General features: G+C 39.2%; 1 pseudogene; it reads left to right on the forward strand.

The window, feature by feature from the left end:
* The first annotated feature begins 25 nt into the window (after nucleotides 1-25).
* LOC132073484 (BPI fold-containing family C protein-like) overlaps nucleotides 26-19139 on the forward strand; it is a 36802-nt pseudogene continuing 17688 nt past the window's right edge.

Below are 19139 nucleotides of genomic sequence, written 5' to 3' on the forward strand. Positions count from 1 at the left end.
CCGCGCTGTGGCCCGGCCGCGATCGATGATTGGGCGCTCGGCTGCGCGCGGGGAGGAGCTGCCCCCGCGCGCGCCGCCAGAGGCGGTGTGGGAGCCGCCATTGCTGCGTGTGCGGGCCCGGCGCTGCTCCCGCGCCTCGCAACGGCTCCGCTCCTCCTCAGCCTCTTACCCTGCCGTGGATGAGCCATGGCGGAGGAACTCCTGCGCTCGGGCTGCCTGGTGCCGCGTGCCGAGGGTGGTTGGGCCGCTGCCCTGCTCCTCCTCAGTGTGACATGGCGCCAGGTGATGCTCTGTAGCCAACGCTACAAGCGAGAGCCTGGCTGGCTGTCAAACTGTGGCCGCGAGTGGAAATGCGCAAAGAAAAAGGCTGAAGGAGGAAGATGCTGCCCCCGAGAGTGTTTAGTTTTATGAAGGAACGTGTTTTTTCTAGACCAGTCTGCTAAGTTGTCACTTCAGAGGTAGTGCTGCAACACCTGTGAGCCAATAATCTCGACAAAAGTATGGAGTGATACAAACTGAAGTTTACTAGCTTTAGTTCCCCTTCACTTGTCATACTTGGAAAAAAAGCATATCCTCACATCTTTTATCTGGAAGTGCACACTTGGCAGGAGCATAATGTTGAGTGGGGGAATAATGTAAAAAGCAATTTTTTTTCAAGTTTTCACTTCATTTAATGAATTCTGTAGAATTTTCAAAAGCAGTAAATTCAGAGCTAACATAGAGCAATGGATATTCTCAGATCATCGGGTTTTTCTAACAATAAAAGTTAGCTTGCATCACATTTCTCCGTACAAAAAAATAACATAAGAAAAGTGGGGTACTTTCTGGGAATGTAATACTAAAATAATAAGTGAAATTACAAGACCTAGCTTACACAGCTACCACCAAGTACAACTGCTTATTAGGGTCCTAATCATATTGCTTAACCCTGCAGGAATAGCCCTGCTGTCTTCTTTCAGCGCCTGGGAGCCCAGCAAGAAAAAGGAGACTTGAAACTTCAAAAAACTATTCTGGGCTGCAGGTGAAATCTCCTTAATGCATCTGAACACAGCCATCCAATCAATCTCATGCAATTCTTTTAGAGTTGGTTCTCAGAGATGTCTCAGGCTGAAGGGCAGCCATCCTCTGGTTCCAACAAGCCAATAAACTCCTCAGTGGAAAGGAGAGGCTTGCACTGGAGGTGATGAAAGGAAAGAGGCAGCTGAGCTGGAACACCACTCGCTGGACAAGGGAAGAGCTGATGCTCGTTACAGTCAGCTTGGTGGAACTTACCACAACAACAAGGGATTTCCTGAGAAGCTGCACCCTTTGCCACCACCGTTTTGGAAGGAGTCCTTGCACAGTCATGATCAAATGGGGACACATCCTGAATAAACCCAGAAGAGTGGGTTGCTGCCACAGAGGGGGATGAGAGTGGAACTGGCAGAGAAGTAGAAAGGAGAGCACTTGAGGAGCACTGTGCCTTTCAGAAATTCTTTGCTCTCTCCAGGAGCGTTGAATCCAAAGTGTATCATGCTGCTGCCTCAATATCAGCACCATTTTCCTTTGGCCATGGATGTCCTACTCTGCTTCATTCTCCAGAGTTATCCCTGTCACAGCCACCTCCTGTTACCCCACTGGCTCTATGGCAGACGTGCTGCTAACAGCAGAACCACCCTTCTTGTAGCTTGCACAAGCTGAAGCGACTGTGTGACGTGAGGTGGTTCAGTTTCTCAGGAGCTGACTAGTCATTATTGGGTAACCAGCTAGACCAAGTTACAAGTGAGCTTTTTGCTGCCACTCTGTGAATTTTTCCTTTGAACTTATGAGTCATGCTATAATATATGGTTTAGACACATTTTCCACACAGCAGGAAACCCTCCTAGGAAACAATTAGGATGAAAGGCTAAAATGTTTTCCTCAGCTTTCAAGTCTGGCAAATTTCACATGACTCAACACCACCATTATTTTTTCCTTCACACATCATTCTAGAGGAAGGGGCTGTTACTTGATGAGTTACAGGTTTTCTCCACCATTTTAATTTTGTCTCAGTCTGCAGGCTGGAGACTTTCAATGGCCATATATGAAGTTGACCTCTGGCTGGGAAGGGCACTTGTCCAAATACTATAGGGAACCTGTGTGCTTAGAGGCTTAAAGAATGGTTGTGGACAGAGGAATTTTGACTTTCAGCATAGTTCACTCTTGTGAGAAAGAGTGAATTATTTTTAAGTCTAGTTCATTAAGATAATACACAGTATGGTGCCAAAAGAAAGCTCTTTGTCAGTAGCTTGGAATGGTTGTTGAAGACTGTGGTTTCTCTACTCAAAATACTTTATTGAGGATGTTTCTTTTGCTCATGGTCAGTGTGAAACAGAACCTGTTTCACCAAAGCTGTAAAACCCTACTGATAGCCCTTGTGGGTGCTCTTGAGTAATTTGAAAATTAAAGCTGGAGTCCTGTTGACCAAGTCCCATGGCAGAGGAGAACTATAAAATGTAAAGGTCTCTTTGGTTCAATTACATACCTCATGGAAATTTTTTTTCCTGAAAGAAGAGTGGGGTAATAAAGCTGTGAGCCGGTGGACCTTTTCTGTTATTTCTCTTCATGTATTTGCCACTATAAATGATGTATTTTATAATATGTATCAATAAATACATATGTGTATATATTAACTTTCAGTGCTCATATTTTGAATGACAAGAGGCGCACTGAAAGATGTGGTAAAATGTGGGAAGAGAAGGAGAAGGGTATGAAGGCTGGAGTATCATTGGGAGATGAAGTGCCAAAGTGCCATTGAAGTGTACCACTGGAGGAGATTCAAATGAAAGCCAGTGGAGGCAACCTCCTAAATTCTTGCAGCTCACTGGTGGTCAGCTTTACTGCCAAAAGGTGTTTTAGAGCCCTTTATGCTAATGCTCTGTACAGTGAGTGCATTATACCATCTCAGGTGGGCTGTCTACAGATTACTCTTAAACAGTGTCTGAGTTTGCTCACATGGCTCTTATCTTCTCTGTTGCTGATTAAAATCTTGATTGTATGGAGCAAAAGACCTTCCAGCAGTTTTCCTGGAGTTTGCCGGATTGCTTCAGACACTTTCAGTGGTTTTTCTTGTATTTCCATATTTTTAACAGTATCAAATTGTTGGGAGTTGTGTGCTGAGCAAAAGTATTTGAAGTGGCTAAAGTCAGAATTTTGTATCTTTTCATTAGCAGACTAAAAATCACATTCCTCTGGGTGGTAAAAAGAGGCTAATTTTTTTCTTAGGGAGATCACTGCATCCACCTCTTGGGAATCTAACAGGACTGCAATTTGTGTGAGCCCAGGGAAGTGGCTGCCTAGGCTGAGTGTGCTTCATGCCACTGTCAATTCCCAGAAAGGAAGGGAATGGTTGTACAGGAGGCTGGTGAGTGAGCCAAACTATGGGCAGAAAAGCAGAGAGGAAAGCTTAGAACAGACCTATGCAAATGATGGACTCGAGTCTAAATCTGGGCCGACAGATAATGCCTGCTGCAGTCCTGTTCAGTGTCTCAGTGTTTCTTACTCTTTCCCTGTGTCTTGGGAACCACCCCTCAGTTCTTAGCTTTGCGGGCAGCAGGCAGGGCAGAGCCAGAACAAGGACACTGATTTTTGTTTTGCTAAATGGACTTTGGTAAAAATGAGCCTCATAGTCCTGGCTCAGGTGCTAGGATAGGGCAGTTACAGAGCTCAGCAACATTGACTCAATGGATCCAAACAGTGACAATGGTTTTTTCCATCAGCTCATCAGACAACTGCCTCCCAACATTGTTATCCATTGTTAGCAGATTCTGTGTAGGCATTGCAGCTATGCTATTTATTTTGCAGCCTGGCATAGATTAATAGTTCTCTGGCAACCCTGCTCCAAGGCCTTGAAAGCCTTTATGAAGGGCATCAGTAGTAAAGCCACACTTAGGAAAAGCTGTGGTAACACAAAGCTTTTGCAAAGCTGCTAAAAAATTGGGGAGTGTCCCAGACATACTCACAGATACAACTTGTGGAGTAGGGGGGGCCATTGCCTCCTGTGGTTTCTGTTTGAAGATTTCACTGAGTAAGATTGATGGCTGCCTCATGAGCTGGGAAGTGGATAGCATGACTTTCTACACAGAATGCAGAAAACCATGCGCAGGAGCTTACTGGAGTTTTTCTTATTCTGTGGGTATTCCCAGTAGTTGGGAAGAGGGTTTATCTGCCTTTATGTAATTTAGCAAACTCCTGTGTCATTTGCTGTTTTATTTAAGCATTCCTACCAATATATCTCTTCCATCAATTATATAAACTTCATATTCCTTTTCCCTCAAGAGGCAGTCTTCCATATGAAATATCAGTGTGTAGGAAGGGTTAAAACTCTGGGACTATGGAGTCCTTTTTGATTTGAGATTGTTGGGTGAGCTGCAAAAACCATACTGGTTCTTGAGTATACTGAAGCGTGACTGGTAACAATGGAGAAAAGAAACTGAAAAATCCAGTCCCAGAGATAACAGCAGAGATATTTGGGAAACTAAAGTGCTCTTTTTCGACTTCAGGTTGGGTAGACTCTGTATTTGCTATTGTGTTTGAGAACTGTTTGTCTTGTGTTTGCTAACTAGTGGGGTTTCTAAATGTTTGAAAGTGAGACAAATTACTCTGTGGGTTGTAAACTGGAGAATCTTGTACAGGACCAAGGCAAGACAATTACAAAATGCCTTTTCAGATATAGTCTATTCTGAGTATGGACAGTTTAAGATAGTGTGTTTTTATGGGTGTGTTAAACCTGTACAAGACAAGTATGGTGACTTTTTCTACATCAGAAGCTTGCTGAGTTCTTAGGCAAATTTCATCTGTAATCTTTATTGTGATTTTTCTTAAAAGTTTTTGCAGACTGTTCACAAAGGAGAAACCAGACATGGTATCTACACTCTGGTAAGTAGGATACTTCATTAGGGTGAGACAGGTACACAAATTGAAACAAAGGAGTTTTTAATTTTTTTCTCTATTTCAAGTACTTGAAGGTACTTTAACCTTTGTGAAGACAAAAGAATTAAGATAATTATTTACATACAGATATTGTTCTGTGCCTGCTCAGTTACTGAAGATAAAAATCAGAGCAGTTTGTCTGACATCTATTGTCCTCAGGTGCAATTGGCAGCTCTCATTCAGACTATCAGGCAGCTGACAAGTTGCTTCTGCTTAGCTCAGTCTGCCTCAGTCATCTGACGGACCTTGTACAATCATCCTGAGTCTGAGAGGGGCTTGGGAATGAGAGCAAGAGTATCAGCTTTGGGGTGCAGAAGTACAGCTTGTTGGTGTGAGGAAGCAGCCTGGAATGGTACTTCTTTTATTCCCATGGCTGTTCAGTTTTTCTTTCAGCTTCTTACCCACCATACATTCAAGATCCAAAGAAGAACTTATCAACTCCAAAGCACAGACTGCTGTTTTCTGTCCTTCAGTGTGAATTAAATGCTATGGGAAAGAGGTATCTTATCTGCATCAATGTTTCTAGCAATCCTGATAGATAAATATATAGTAAATATCCATGTCCTTTAATAATAGAAAAATCAGTCTTTCTGGTTTTACATTGATTTTTAATTGACTCATTAATCAGGATTGAAAGTGGCATGTTTGCAAGAAAAGTTAGGGCACTTTTTTGGAAAACACGTAGGGTATGTGACTTCAGGAGTCTATTGTGCATAATACAGCATTGCTACCTTAAAGTATTTATTTTGAGTTGCTTACAATAGAGAAAACCAAATGGCAAGAACCAGAGATGGACCAATTAAAGGGTACATTTTCAAAATTTGTCAGAATGTGGATTATGTTCTCAAAATGTTTTTTTCCCTGAGACTACTTTTGCTTGCACAGTGTCCTGGGATAACTTTGTAAGGATTCCTCGAAGAACCAATACCAGGGCAATATTGATAATGTATTTTGTCTGTCTTATAGTGGGAAATCTACCAAAGACCAGTTTTTTATGAGGTACTAGGTAGAACATAGATTTGCAACCATTTGTAGTCTGACCTGGTAATTCTAAGTTCAATACAGAAGTTAGACTAACAAAGGGTGGGTGGGTGGGGTTTTTTTTGGTGGAGCAGAGGGTTTGTGCTTGTTTTAAGTGCATTTATGTGTTTTCTAAGATTATGGAAAAGATTGCCCAAGACAATATGATTCTGGTTAGAAATCCAGGAATGACTTTATAGACTCCAAATGACTGGGAAACCAGCAAAACCTATTGCTACTAATTAACTAGCATGGTTTTATACTTAGACAGGTATCATGATCACAGTCGGACATGTTAGAAAAGGATGTGCCACTCCCCTCTGTGCTAAGCCCAGCATAAAGTTATTATGGGTCCCTAATAAACAATTTTCTAAGGCAGCACTGGGAAGACTTGGAGTTGTCTTGAGAAACAGTATTGTTATTTCTAGGAAATTGAGCAGTAGCTGTCATTGGTAGTGAAAATCAGGATCAATTAAAGAATTTTGAACAAAGAAACCTTATTTTTATAGTAGGGATATGTCACAGAAAGAAACAATTTGCCTCAGCTTTTGTGAATCTGTGTTGTGTGGTTATGTCCCACCACACAGTGGCTCAGAGCCTGCTTTGCACTCAACCACATCACTGCATTCTCATGCCAGGAAACCCTTCACTGTTCCTTTGTGATCACCATGTAATTCTCACACAGGCTTTGAATTTACCCTTGCAGTCCCTTCTCATGTAATCTTATTTAGTCAAGCTCATGTAGCAGTATCTGACCTACCTTATTGTGTTAGACTAGAAGATTCAGTTGAAAAACCTTGGAACTCTCAAAGCCAGTGTATCCTAGGGAGGCTCTGTAAAGAGAATGTGGTGTTATAAAGACAGACCTACTCCTGCTTGACTGGGATTGCTTTGTCATGCTCACTCTGCAGGTGGTAGGACAGATGATAAAATACAGTTGCCGAGACATGGGTGTGGGGAAAGGGTAGAGTAGTGGAGCAGAACCACTCAGTCTCACCAAAAGCTAGTGCCTGCCAAAGTGATATCCAAGGAATCAGAAATCTCTGCTGGCTCACACAGTGATGGCTCTGTGCAATAAAATCATTACCTAAAGTCCTCTTGCCTATCCATCCTTGTCCAAATTTCATTGAGGGAAGTAATGGATACTGAATTTTTGCAACTCATGGTATGCATTATTTATGAAAGCATCTGTATCATATATGTTGTTAATAGATCTGTGACAAGGGTGAGAAGATGCTAAAGATATGGTATTTTTTCCTGCTGTGTTGGCTGTCCTTGAGGCTTGAGGCTAATCCTGGTCTTAAAGTGGGGATTACTCAGAACTGGCTGGACTTTATTATGTCTTAACATTTCCAGAAGTTAATTTATCATAAATACTCTATGTACAGAATATAATTTCTTAATAGAGGTGCAATGAAGGAACAAGCTTCTTAAATACTGAAAGAGAATATATTCCTTTTGTCACTTCCACCAGGAAGACACTTTGCCTCTTCCCTAATTCATTTCCTTTCTTTTGTGTGCATCTCGGGTGTGAATTTATCCTTTATTGATGACTGCATTCTCCTACAGTCCAGAAGGTTCTACTACATTCTTTATATCTATATACTTTCTTAGAACCAGGATTAGATGGTCATACAATTTCTTTTTTTAAAGTGTCAGAAACCTGACTTATAGTGCAATATTTAGCTGAAAATAAACAGACAAAATTGGAGAAAAAAAGCTTACCATTTTGGAACAGCCACATAGCTTCACACCTTGACTCTCACTCTTGCATTTGGCATGGGACAGCACCTGCATTTACTATTCTTTAAAAAAAGAATGTAGTGACTGCCATAATTCTGCCCCTAAAAGAAAATTTCCACAGTATGTTTTCCATACTCTTTCTATTTATGCTAACTTTCACTGTCTCTTACCTAAAGCTTACTCCATGGGTGTGAAGGACATGTAATAGAATTTCGGTTGTTTACAGAATTAATATTAGTAATAAAGGTTAACAAGGTTATAAAGTAATAAAGGTTAAATTCAACAAAGACTGGGTCATGCTAAGGATTAATTGTCATTTATGTACCGAGCATGCTGACAGGTAAACAATGGACTTGTGACGTGAAAACTAAAAGGGATTATGCCACTGAGATGAAAGCAAGGATCAGATCCACTTATTTGGCTGTATGAACATTGTTTTAAAGGCTTCTGAGGAGTTGAAAAGTGCAGGGCAAACATCAATCACCCAAAATAGTATTGATCTCGCTTGCTTCCTAGGGATCTCTGATGCCTTTATGTTCTTAGTGTGAGCATAGGAGTTCTTGTGACAGGCAGCATGGCCTTCCAAATGCTGAATGAACAGACTAAGCTGGCACACCCCTGCATTAGTAGTAAGAGCAGATTAACAGTGCCCATCCCAAAGGTATTTCTCATATTTGAAGATCTTGGTGCCTCACATCCTTTCCCTTAATGTGAGAATTGAAGGCTGAAGCAATAGATCCTGCCTTCATGCTTCTTGCCTGCTACAAGAACCTTGAGAGAAATTCCACCTGTGATCACTGTCTGCCTTCACTGACAGTCATAAGAGAGCTTTAGATTATTTCAGTGAGAGGCCATATTTTGCTTTGGAGACAGGAATTCCTGGGGAATCATGACTTACTTCTCCCTCATAAAACATGCATTTTGTAAAAAGATATTCCAGTGTTACCTTATCACAAATTTCAGTTCTTTGCTTTTCTAATACTGTGGAGCCTGGCGATGAAAAAACCCAGGTGTTTTGTATTCAGCAATTGTGAGGTCAAAAGCTAAAGACTCTTGTGTTACAAACATTGGAAAGCAGGACATCATTCAGTATTAAAGTTTTAATTATGTCTTAATGAAAGAAGGAAGGCCCGAGGAATTTGGAATGAAAAGATGCTCTGTTTGTTAACAGTAGGTTCTGTGTATATTATCAACTCACAAATAGCATTGAAACGTTCAAGAAATTAGAGATTCCTTAAAGCAGGAAAGAAAGTAAGAAAATAAGTCAGATATCTGAAGCAGGCTGTAAAGGTTAAAGTGCAGTGGCAAAACACACATACTGTGAAAGAAACTGGAAGAAATCATTTTAGAGGATTGTCTTTAAAACTCAGCTTCCTGTACACAAGCAACAATTGAGACAGTTCTGCATTTGACATACCAGTACTTCAGATACATATGTCACACTTTTTCTAAAAGTAACCACTACAGAGAGAAATTGCCGTGCTGCTTCATAACTTGCTTTTTCATCCAACAGATGTGAGCCAATCTGAGGTAAGGGTGATGATCAAGTATTTCCCAAGGCCACCCACATTATGAATTAAGGGAGTATAAGAGTTCAGAAACCTGACATGAACTCTCAAATATGAAATACAACTCAAGGACAAAATGATCCTAACAGATTGTCTTGATCTTAGATTAAATGTCTTATATGTGAGCTTAAGAGGAGTTGTAGATGGGAATATTTGTAGTTGGTTTTAGGAATATTTGTAGTTGGATTTAGGTAAGGATCATAGAGTGTTGCAAGAATTATGATAAAAATTAGGATTAAATTATTCAGCAGTGTATCTGGGCCTTCAGGTGCCTGAATCTAATCTGCAAGGCACATGCTTTCCTATGTCCTCTTGTAGGCAGGAGGATTGGCATGGAGCTCCTGAAGCAAGCAGTATTGAAAGAGACTTTCCCAAGCTGGAGTGGGCAGGAGAGTCCCTCAGTTGTTAAGATCAACTATGTCATTTCAAGTTAAGTAAAGGAAATAATTTTCAAAGTTTTATGATGAAACCACTTTTTATTACAACAGTGCAATAATTACACAGCCAGTGTTTTGTTCAGTGTAAAATTTTAGTGGTTCATCTAACTCTGCTTCTGATTGGTTTTAGAAGTACTTGTTCTGCTACACTCAGAGGTGAGCTTTATAAAGCTTCTGAAGGAGCACCTTGGCTGTTTTTTTTTTCATCTAGTTTGTGTCGGAGTTTGGGGCAAGACAGGTGTACGCATGGCTATGATGCAGCAGTAGAAATAGGTGTGAAAGAGGGCAGAATTGATGTTATTAACAATCTTCTATTATGAAGGACCTGTAGCAGTGAAAATAATCTGTTTGTGTTTGATGAAAAAAAAAAGCCAAAAAAGGGATAAGATGAAAATGTGTGCAGGGGATGATGTATCTTGGCTGATGTGGCAGGAAGATGCCTTTTACAGAATATTTTTGGATGAATTTGCATCATAAATTACCATTTTAACTGGATAGGGCTCAACAAGTATTTATTGAAGAGGAAAATCTTTGTACCAGGGACAGCCAGTAGAAAAATGGCTTTGCAGAATTTCCTACAAGTTTTCCAAATACAGAGACTAATATAGAAGCAGGTCTTTCTACAGCCTTCAATCCCACCTTCCAATAGGCTATAAACAAAAAACCAAGAGAACACAGAGCCAGATTCTTCCAAAGGTACACACTGGAACAATGACAAGCAAAAGGCTTTAAGTCACATCATGAAAAGTACTGCAGTTAGGAAAACATTCTAGGGAGCACCAGAACAAGGGCTGAAAATGTTGGGGAGTCTGCATTCTTGGATGAGTTCAAGGCTCAGGTGGGCAGAGTCTCTGAGTTGTTTCATCTTTGAATAGGAGGCTGAACCAGAAAAGTCTCCTGAAGTCCTATTTCAATCTAAATTATTGCATGATTTTCAAAACCCAGTTCATTCCCCCAACCATAGTTCTTGAAATTTGCGGTTTTCCCAGTATATAATCTGATTTTGGCTGACAGCAAACAAGATACCTAAAGGTATCAGGCATGCCTGAGATGTTATTGGAAAGTTACGGTCATTTTAACTGAAAGTAGCTGGTGCCTTCTGCCCCGGGGAAAGCAGACTCATGGCAATTGTTTCAGAGATCTCTGCCAGATAGCAGGGACAATGAGGAATGTATACTGCATGATAAGATGACATGTGATATCTTTACAATGTTCAGCTCAGTTCAACACACTCATTTGCAAGACAATAACCTTGAATTTCAGAAATATTTATTTTGGCAGGGAAATATTCAAGTAAGATTTAATTTAGAAAAATGGATCCTCTCCAGAGCCCTTTGTTTAGGCATGGAAGCAGAATAGGAGAACAAAAACTTTGGTTGTCTTCAGCAAATGCTAGCATTTGGACAACCTGGATTTATTTATAAATGCAGTATCTGAGATTAAACATGGATTTATTCTTTGCCTGGCAAGAAGAGTCCTCTTTAAAGAGTTCATTCTTCTCTCAAGGGAAGTTTTTTGTTACAAAAAAAACAAACAAACAAACAAACAAAAAACCAAAAACAAACTCACACACACACACACACACACAAAAAAACCCCAAAAACAAAAAACAAAACAAACAAAACAATAAATCCCACCCTGGCTAAATATCAAGGATTCTTTTTCCAAGGATGCTATGAGTTAAAATGGTACAAGTGTCTTTCTTTCCTAAAATATACATGGGTCAGTCATTTCTAAGAAATGCTTTTTTACTCAAGCACAGACTTTGCCTTTTATACCAAAAGGATTTTAAGTGATCAGAGGTCCTTCTTAGTCTTTCGACATGCAGTGTAATAATGCCCCTTTCTGTATTCTGTAGGCACAGAATTAATGCTGTAGATTTCCCAGAAACTTCTGCTTCTTTTATTCCTGGCACTGGCATTTATCTGTCAGTGGCAAAGGCTTCTGCTACAATCAGTGCAGACTGGACAAGACACACATGGCTACTGGAAGTTTTGTACAGAATGCAGGTAGGAGGGCTCTGGGAGAAGGATTGCAAATGAAACTAAGAAATATAGTGGGAAATTATTTTTCAGGTCAGATCTACATTATCATTTAACTACAATCCAACAATAATCTATTTGAATAAGCTTCTTAAGAAGGAAACATCCCCTGACAACTAATGTTGGTTTTTGGGTTTTTTTAAATTATTTTACTCCAGAGGTCTCTTTGGGAAGTATCATTTCTGACATTTGTTAGCATGCTCAGTTTGCCCAGCATTGCATGAATATTCAGGACCACAGAGTTTACAGTGGCCACATTTGTTACTTTCTTTGTATAGTATAGCTGGAAGCTTGACTCTATAGCTAATTAGCTCATAGCTAATTAGCTATGTGCTGATACAGTGTATATTGCCTTCCAAAGAGCTCCTACTAAAGGAAGGGCACTGTCACAATGCCAAACATTCAGAACTTCAGAAACTCCAGAAGTTGGGTTGCTATGGAAAACTGACTTAGCTTCATAAGCCTGTGCAGTGTAAGAATGTCTGTAATGACATGATTACACACTGATTTTTACACTTATTTCAGCATTCTTGCAACACAATTTTAATACAATGGTATTAAATAGTATAACTTTTCTTGGGAGTGGGGAGGGCTAAAACTTCTGGGATACCAGAAAAGTTTGCAAGGTGCTAATCTCTACAATTTGGGTTAATGGAGCAGCTGGTAACAGTAGGCATTGCTGTGTTGTGAGCCAGATAGCACAGCAAGATGGATCACCTGGCTGCAAAATTTCACAGCACAGCACATCCTGATTCCAAAGGAGCGTGGGCATGCAGTTCTGCATTCTGTCTCAGTGACACTGGTGGCTGGGAACTGCTGTCACTGTTCCTCCAGCCTCTCTGTTTTTTCTTCTGTTACATCACTTTTGTGAAGAGAAATACATGAGCTGAAAAGGGGAGGTTTAATATGGTAATGGTGATAGGAAGGACTTGCAAAATATTGTGACTGGCAATACTAGACACTGGTTTTGTTAGGGGCAGTCTAGGGTAAAAATTAATCTTTTAGGATCACAGCTTCTTTTTCCAGGAATTTTGCATTGCCTAAAAAAAATTAAGAGGAAAGTGGAGAGACTCATGGTTTGAACTTTCTCTTGGACAGGGCTCTTTCTCTATAGTATTGTGCCATCACTCTAGTAAGTAATGCCTGAGAGAAGAAAACCCAAGTAATCAAGATGAAAGGGTGAAAAGTGATGCTTTCAGTGTCAGTGCTATTATGGTAAATGAGGTTTTTATAAGGCTATTCTAACAACCATTCAACTCTCTATCCTATGTGGTTGGTCTACAGCTTTTGCAACTCCTAACCATAGTTCTAGTACCTAAATTTGCTGGAATTCAGGTTTAAAGATATTTCTGTTGATATCTTAGTAGGGATTTTAGAAAGATTTCTCTCTTAGAAAGGAGAATGAATGGATTTGGGGCTGGACAAAAAAATGGAGTAATGTAAAGATCTAAAGGAGTTATTGAAAATTTTCTTACAGGAAAGAGCAAAGTAGAGCAATTAAAGCACTGATGAAACTTGAGTTATATATTTATGAGCTGTCTGGGTTCTGCTGTTGCAGTCCCAGAGACCTTCAGGTTGATCTGTCATGAAAAACTGGAATGTCCTGTATTTCTGTGAAATTGTGACATTTTTGCAAACTTGTCAAATCCTGCACCACACTGAAAATTCATGTCCTGGAAACCTTTGCATATAATCGGTTTTTGGATACCAGGCATGTCCCTAAAATACTTCAATCCCTTGGAAACCCATTCTTCATTCTAGATAATAGAAGCAAGAAGTCCTTTCACATTTGATTTACAGGCCACTTCTTAAATAGTTCCCTTACAGCAGATGTTTTCTTGGATAATAGAAGCAAGAAGTCCTTTCACATTTGATTTACAGGCCACTTCTTAAATAGTTCCCTTACAGCAGATGTTTTCTTGGCTGAGTTTGGCTTTTTTCCCCAGGCAGCAAAGACCAAGGAGAAATTGCTGTGTTCATCTCAGGACTGTGTACTGCAGTTATCTTCGGAGTGTCAGGGGATCGCAGAGGCCACTTGTGCACGTTGCTACACAGTTGCCAGCTGAGCATTGATAGTGTTAAAGTCAAATCATGAGGAGGATCTAGGTATGTACAGCAAACTTTCTAATTATTCTGTGAGAAGTAGCACTGTTTGTACCATAAAAGGGACTTTTCAAATTTTGATTTCTAAGGATCCAGCTACAGGATGTGATTAACCACTGAAAAATCTGTAAAGACATTTGTAATGATCTGTTTTCAAAACTAGACTCCTTTGTTGAGTGTGTGAAGTGCAGTTAATTTACATTTCTTCCTCTGTGTGCTAGCAAATAAGCTGACTAGACCTATGCACATGAAAGCACTGACATTTGACCATATTAGAGAGTCCAAGGTTGCAAATGGAAGGCTGCAGGTATAAAAGGCATCTAGACTGATTAAGCTTTTTGGCAAGCTGACCTACAATTTATAAATACAGCTTTCAAAAGAGAATATGAAACAATGCTTACAGTTCTTACTACAATTTTCTTGAAAATTTTTTCTTAGACAAAATGTGGCTAATTGAGCATCATTTATAAACTAACATTCACAATTTTGCAGATTGCTTTCTATATAGCTCTTCTGAGACTCTGACCCCCTAGATTTGTCTGAGACTCTCAAATTAATAAAAACAGTCAACTATAGTCAACAACTAACAGTCAACAGTATTGCTATAATTGCTTCTTGTTAATATAAATGACATTCATGTCCCAGTCTGATAGATTTTATATTTCAAATATGTCAGTCCATGGTAAGAAAGCCACTGTGTCCCTTTCCTTTCCTCCAGCTGTATCTACTGCTTTCTATCTGGTTATCTTGATAAGCCCATTCACACCAAATTGGATAAAATGTAATTTGCAAAGATGGTTTCAGTCAGCGAAGGGAGGAGTTAAAACACAGGCCTGCATTTCTGACTTGTCTCTCTTTTCATATAGCTATGCCTAAATATCAAATACAAAATCAAATTGATGGATGCACTGCTTAAAAAGCATAAGAGTGAGTTGGTGATAGCAGTTTTTGATTAAGTAATTTTCATAGTGCTCAAATTGTAGCTATTTTTATTAGATGCCAAACTATTCCCGTGTTCATAGTACAAAAAAAAGGAAAGGAAGAAAAATACAGCCATTGTTCTGTATCTTAACATACTCCATACTGCACCCTAGAAATCTCTTGCATGCATCTTATATACAATATTCAGATTTCTTCTGTACCCATAGGAAGTCACCTGCAACCTTTCAGTCTGTTGTAATTGACCTGTGTTATTTCTTTAGATTTTGGAGATGAGCATTTTCCTTCTGATCCTTTATGCTTTTGGTGTGTGGACATAAGACTTGTGTTCAGTGAGGTAACAAGATGCTGCAGGCAGACTGTCACACAGAGCTTGTTTCTTTACCACCAGTAACTATACCTGTGTCATTCTTGCAGAGACATGAATACAATAGTTATATATGTTCAAAAAGGATATAAGATTTTCACTACTATAGTCAATGCCACAGCTTTTTATTATTGTTCTTGTTAGAGTTTTTCCCCTCAAGATTGAAAACATTTGAGTTGTTTCTCAACTCAAATTAATTAAATTCCTGTAAGTAATATAATTCAAGTCATAGAGTTTGTTCCCATTCTTCACTATTCATTGTGGGTATTTCTATTATCTGCTCTGTTATTCATAAGCAGAGTAAGTAGACATTTATTTTTCTTAAAATGACCTATACCTTCCATGTGCCAAGCAGTGGGAAATATTACTGAAAATCATGGTCATTGAGACAATTTTCTTACATAGCACATAATTAAACACTTCAGGTTCCAGGGCACTCTGAGCTGTGCTGTCACATTCATATTCATATTGAGAAGTTCATAATCTCTGTGTGAATTCCCCATTTCTCTTTGAACCCATCTGATTTTTATACAGTATAAACAGACCACACAGTCCAATCAAAAGTAACAGACTGAGGCTGCATTCAGCACCTTTCAGAAAAAGTCTTCAATCATATTTATAATGAAGCACTCTCTATATGAAAAAAGTCCCTTTTCTTCAGCACTGATATGCAGAAAAACGTGCTAACATCATCTTCCAAAGGATTTAGTCCTGCTTAGCAGTATTTCACTAACAACATAGGAGAGTTTAGTTCTCTTGTGCAAACATGTAGCAAAAAAGCGACTCTGCCCTGAATTTTTCACTACATGGGAGAGACTTCTGCAAAGTGTATTCAGTTGTGAACAGCAGGAGAACAAGCCTGAACCAGGAGGAATTAGTGGTTTTTCCAAAGGGAATACTCTCACTTTTTCCCTTATAATAATTTCTGTGTTTCTTCTTCAATCTCCCAGCATTCTTCTTCAGATTCATCATTGCAAAAATGCTTTTCTTAAACTAAGTAATAACTGTTTGTGATGTGGTTTTGTAAATAGCATCTGTTTTGATTTTGTCTATCATTCTTCTAGTTTTAAGCCAGACTGACACCTTTGCACAAGTAGACTATTCCCTAGTTAATTCTCCAGCAGTCTCCAAATCACACATTAACTTGTATTTGAAGGTTATTTGTCTTTAATATAAGTGTGCTTTCTAAGACTTTTCTGATTATCTTTTGAGTTGATGAATTCTCTCACTACAGTCTTATTCGGCCTCTCCAACATTTACTTAGAAAAGCAATAAGACATTTTGGGAATTTTGGTCAAGAATTATTTTGGAAACCAGGATTTGTTAATTAACCCAAGCTATTATTTATAATTAAATTATTTCAGAATTGAAGCCCTTCAGAGGTGCTTTACAAACAGCTTAAAAGTGTTCTTTAGATACACAGTTCTTGTACTGCTGCTTAGTCTTCACCTGTTAGCAGTGATGCATAATCTGTGATGGTTCCCAACATGATTGCAGTCCAAAGCTGTTTGTTTTGACATGATTCAGCATCTTGTATAAGTACAAATTACACCCAAAAAAAGGCTTCTCTCAGACAGTCCTTGAGCAGCACATAACAGTTCTTATCTACTTTTCACCTTTGTTGCAGGAGTTATCTCAGCAACACCCAGTTTTTCCAGCAGTTTCAACAGTCCTTGTAATTCAGAGCATCCCCATGGCTCTCAGAACAGACTTCAGTTAAGAAAAATGTGCCAGAGCTGATTTTGTTCAAGCAACTCTTGCCACATACAAAAAACTCTGCAAGCAGGATGTACACAGCTTTAAAGAACTAAGCAATTGCTTATCAGCTACTGTCACTATATTGAATTCATAGGCAAAGCTTTAATACATGGACATCACAGTGGGACACAGGATGACTTTTCTAAGTCAGTCAAGGAAGTTATTCAGTGCTCATTGGAACAGGCTGGTTCTTGATGGTTATAAATTGTCTTCTTCCAACTTCCAGCTTTTTTTCTTAGGGTTTTATACCTTCCCATGGCAGTGTTTTCCCTATTGAATCTTCCAGCTACTAACATTCACAGTGTCAGTAACTACACTACCTACTGTCTGTATTACTCTTCTTTAATTTCATGGCCTCATACCCCCTCACATTTTAATAGTTATTTTCTTAGCATACCTGAACCAAGGTCCCCTACCTGTGCAGCACCCAAAATAGGCCAGGGAGAATTGGCAGCTGGGCCAGGACTAAGTGTTAGGTGATATAAAAGGCTCTTTTGTGTCCCTGTCCTAAGCAACTTCCAGTGCTTTCCAGGAGTGCCTGAAGATTTTCCTGAAATGCCACCCTCAGCATTAAATTTTAAAAGGTGTCTTCGCTACAAGAGAAAGAAAACTGTGGTCCAGAGAATTATTTTTTTGTGTGTGTCTTGTAGCTGCTGTTCAGAATACTCACTTGAATTCTCAAATTAAAACTTTGAAAGCATGGCACCCAGATTTTCTTTGATTCCTGGTTTTTGGTTTTTTTTAAGAGCCATAATTTGCTGATTTTTAGGGCATAACACAAACTTATTTGCTTAGTTCAAGATTTCTTTAATGTCAAGCTTTTCTTCAGACTAGGAAAAAATCTTTCTGTTCAACCACTGCTAATGCATTCTAACAGATAAAAATATTTCAACTAGAAATATTTGATAATGACTTTTTGCAGGCATAGTCTATCTAGTAGGAAATCACACAGACCCTCCCTTTGTGCCAGCTCCATTTGCTCTCCCAAGGTGAGATACATCATGGAATCATCAGGGTGATTCCATGATATATCTGGGAGTCTCCGATTATTTTCTTATGTCTGCTTCACTGGTTCACTACAGAGCAGGGGCCTTTAACATCACTATCTCCAAAGAGGTGAGTATGATTTGCTTGTAATAGAATTACAAATATTAGCAAGATGGATAGTCAGCAAAGAACACTAACACCTTGTGTTTGCCATTTCACATAGATTTGGGTCCTACTTATACCACTTGTAAGAGAGATTCGTGACATTCAGTTTGTCATAATTGAAGTAGTCAAAGTCCCTTTCAGACTTCAGAACTGAACTTCTTGGCCGCTCTAGGCAAAGAAAGATAAAATGAACATCAAAAGTTGGTGTGCCAGGAGTGGCAAAAGGAATTTAAAAGAGCTTTTCTCAGCATGGATTCCACGTAGAAAAGGGCAAGACACGAAGAAGTGTACTGAGGCCCCAGTCTGCTGCACAGTGGCCCATGATAAATGTATTGGCTATATTGACAAACTAGAATAAATCCTCAGACTTAAGAGAGCAGCAGATACAAGCAAACTAAGCTTTCCTCTGTGGGTGAAGAACATACAGGGCCTCTCCAAAATGCCAGTTTCCACAATGGCATTTTTAGTCAAAGTTTCCAATAAGTTTTGCTAACTGTGCCAAAAGGGTGTTTATGAAAACTGGTGACACAAATGGTACTAGTAAACATCATCACAGTGGTTAGCAGCAAAAAGGCAAATGAGATTTTTGAGTCCTTGCCTCGGACATATTCAGTGCATTTCATCTGAGAAAGTCTTAGAGGCAGAAGTCATGTCTGTTCTTTCAATGAATAATGCTTGTTTACTGATATATGCTCCTGAATCAAGTCCATGAGAAATCTCTCTCTTCTGTCCCAAAGAGCACTGTGGGTTCCTTAGAAATCATTCTGGGGCAAGAAAATACTAAATCAAAACATGGATTATCTAAAACTAAAATAAACAGAATGTGTTGGGTGTTTTTTCCCCCAAGGAAAACCTAATTTTCAAGCTGATAAAATTACCTAATTTATTTTGTTTACAGCTTAATAGTACTTTTAATCTAAGCACTTCCCTACTCAGATGTTTTATTTCTGAGGTGAGTACTTTTATTTGTACAGATCTTTCAAGAAAAAGCAGTATCTAATGTTTTCTATGGATATTATCTGTGCACTAGCTCATTTGCAAAAGCTGGAGGAGACAAGAA

Source organism: Ammospiza nelsoni, chromosome 5 (assembly GCF_027579445.1).
Source record: "Ammospiza nelsoni isolate bAmmNel1 chromosome 5, bAmmNel1.pri, whole genome shotgun sequence".
NCBI lineage: Eukaryota > Metazoa > Chordata > Aves > Passeriformes > Passerellidae > Ammospiza > Ammospiza nelsoni.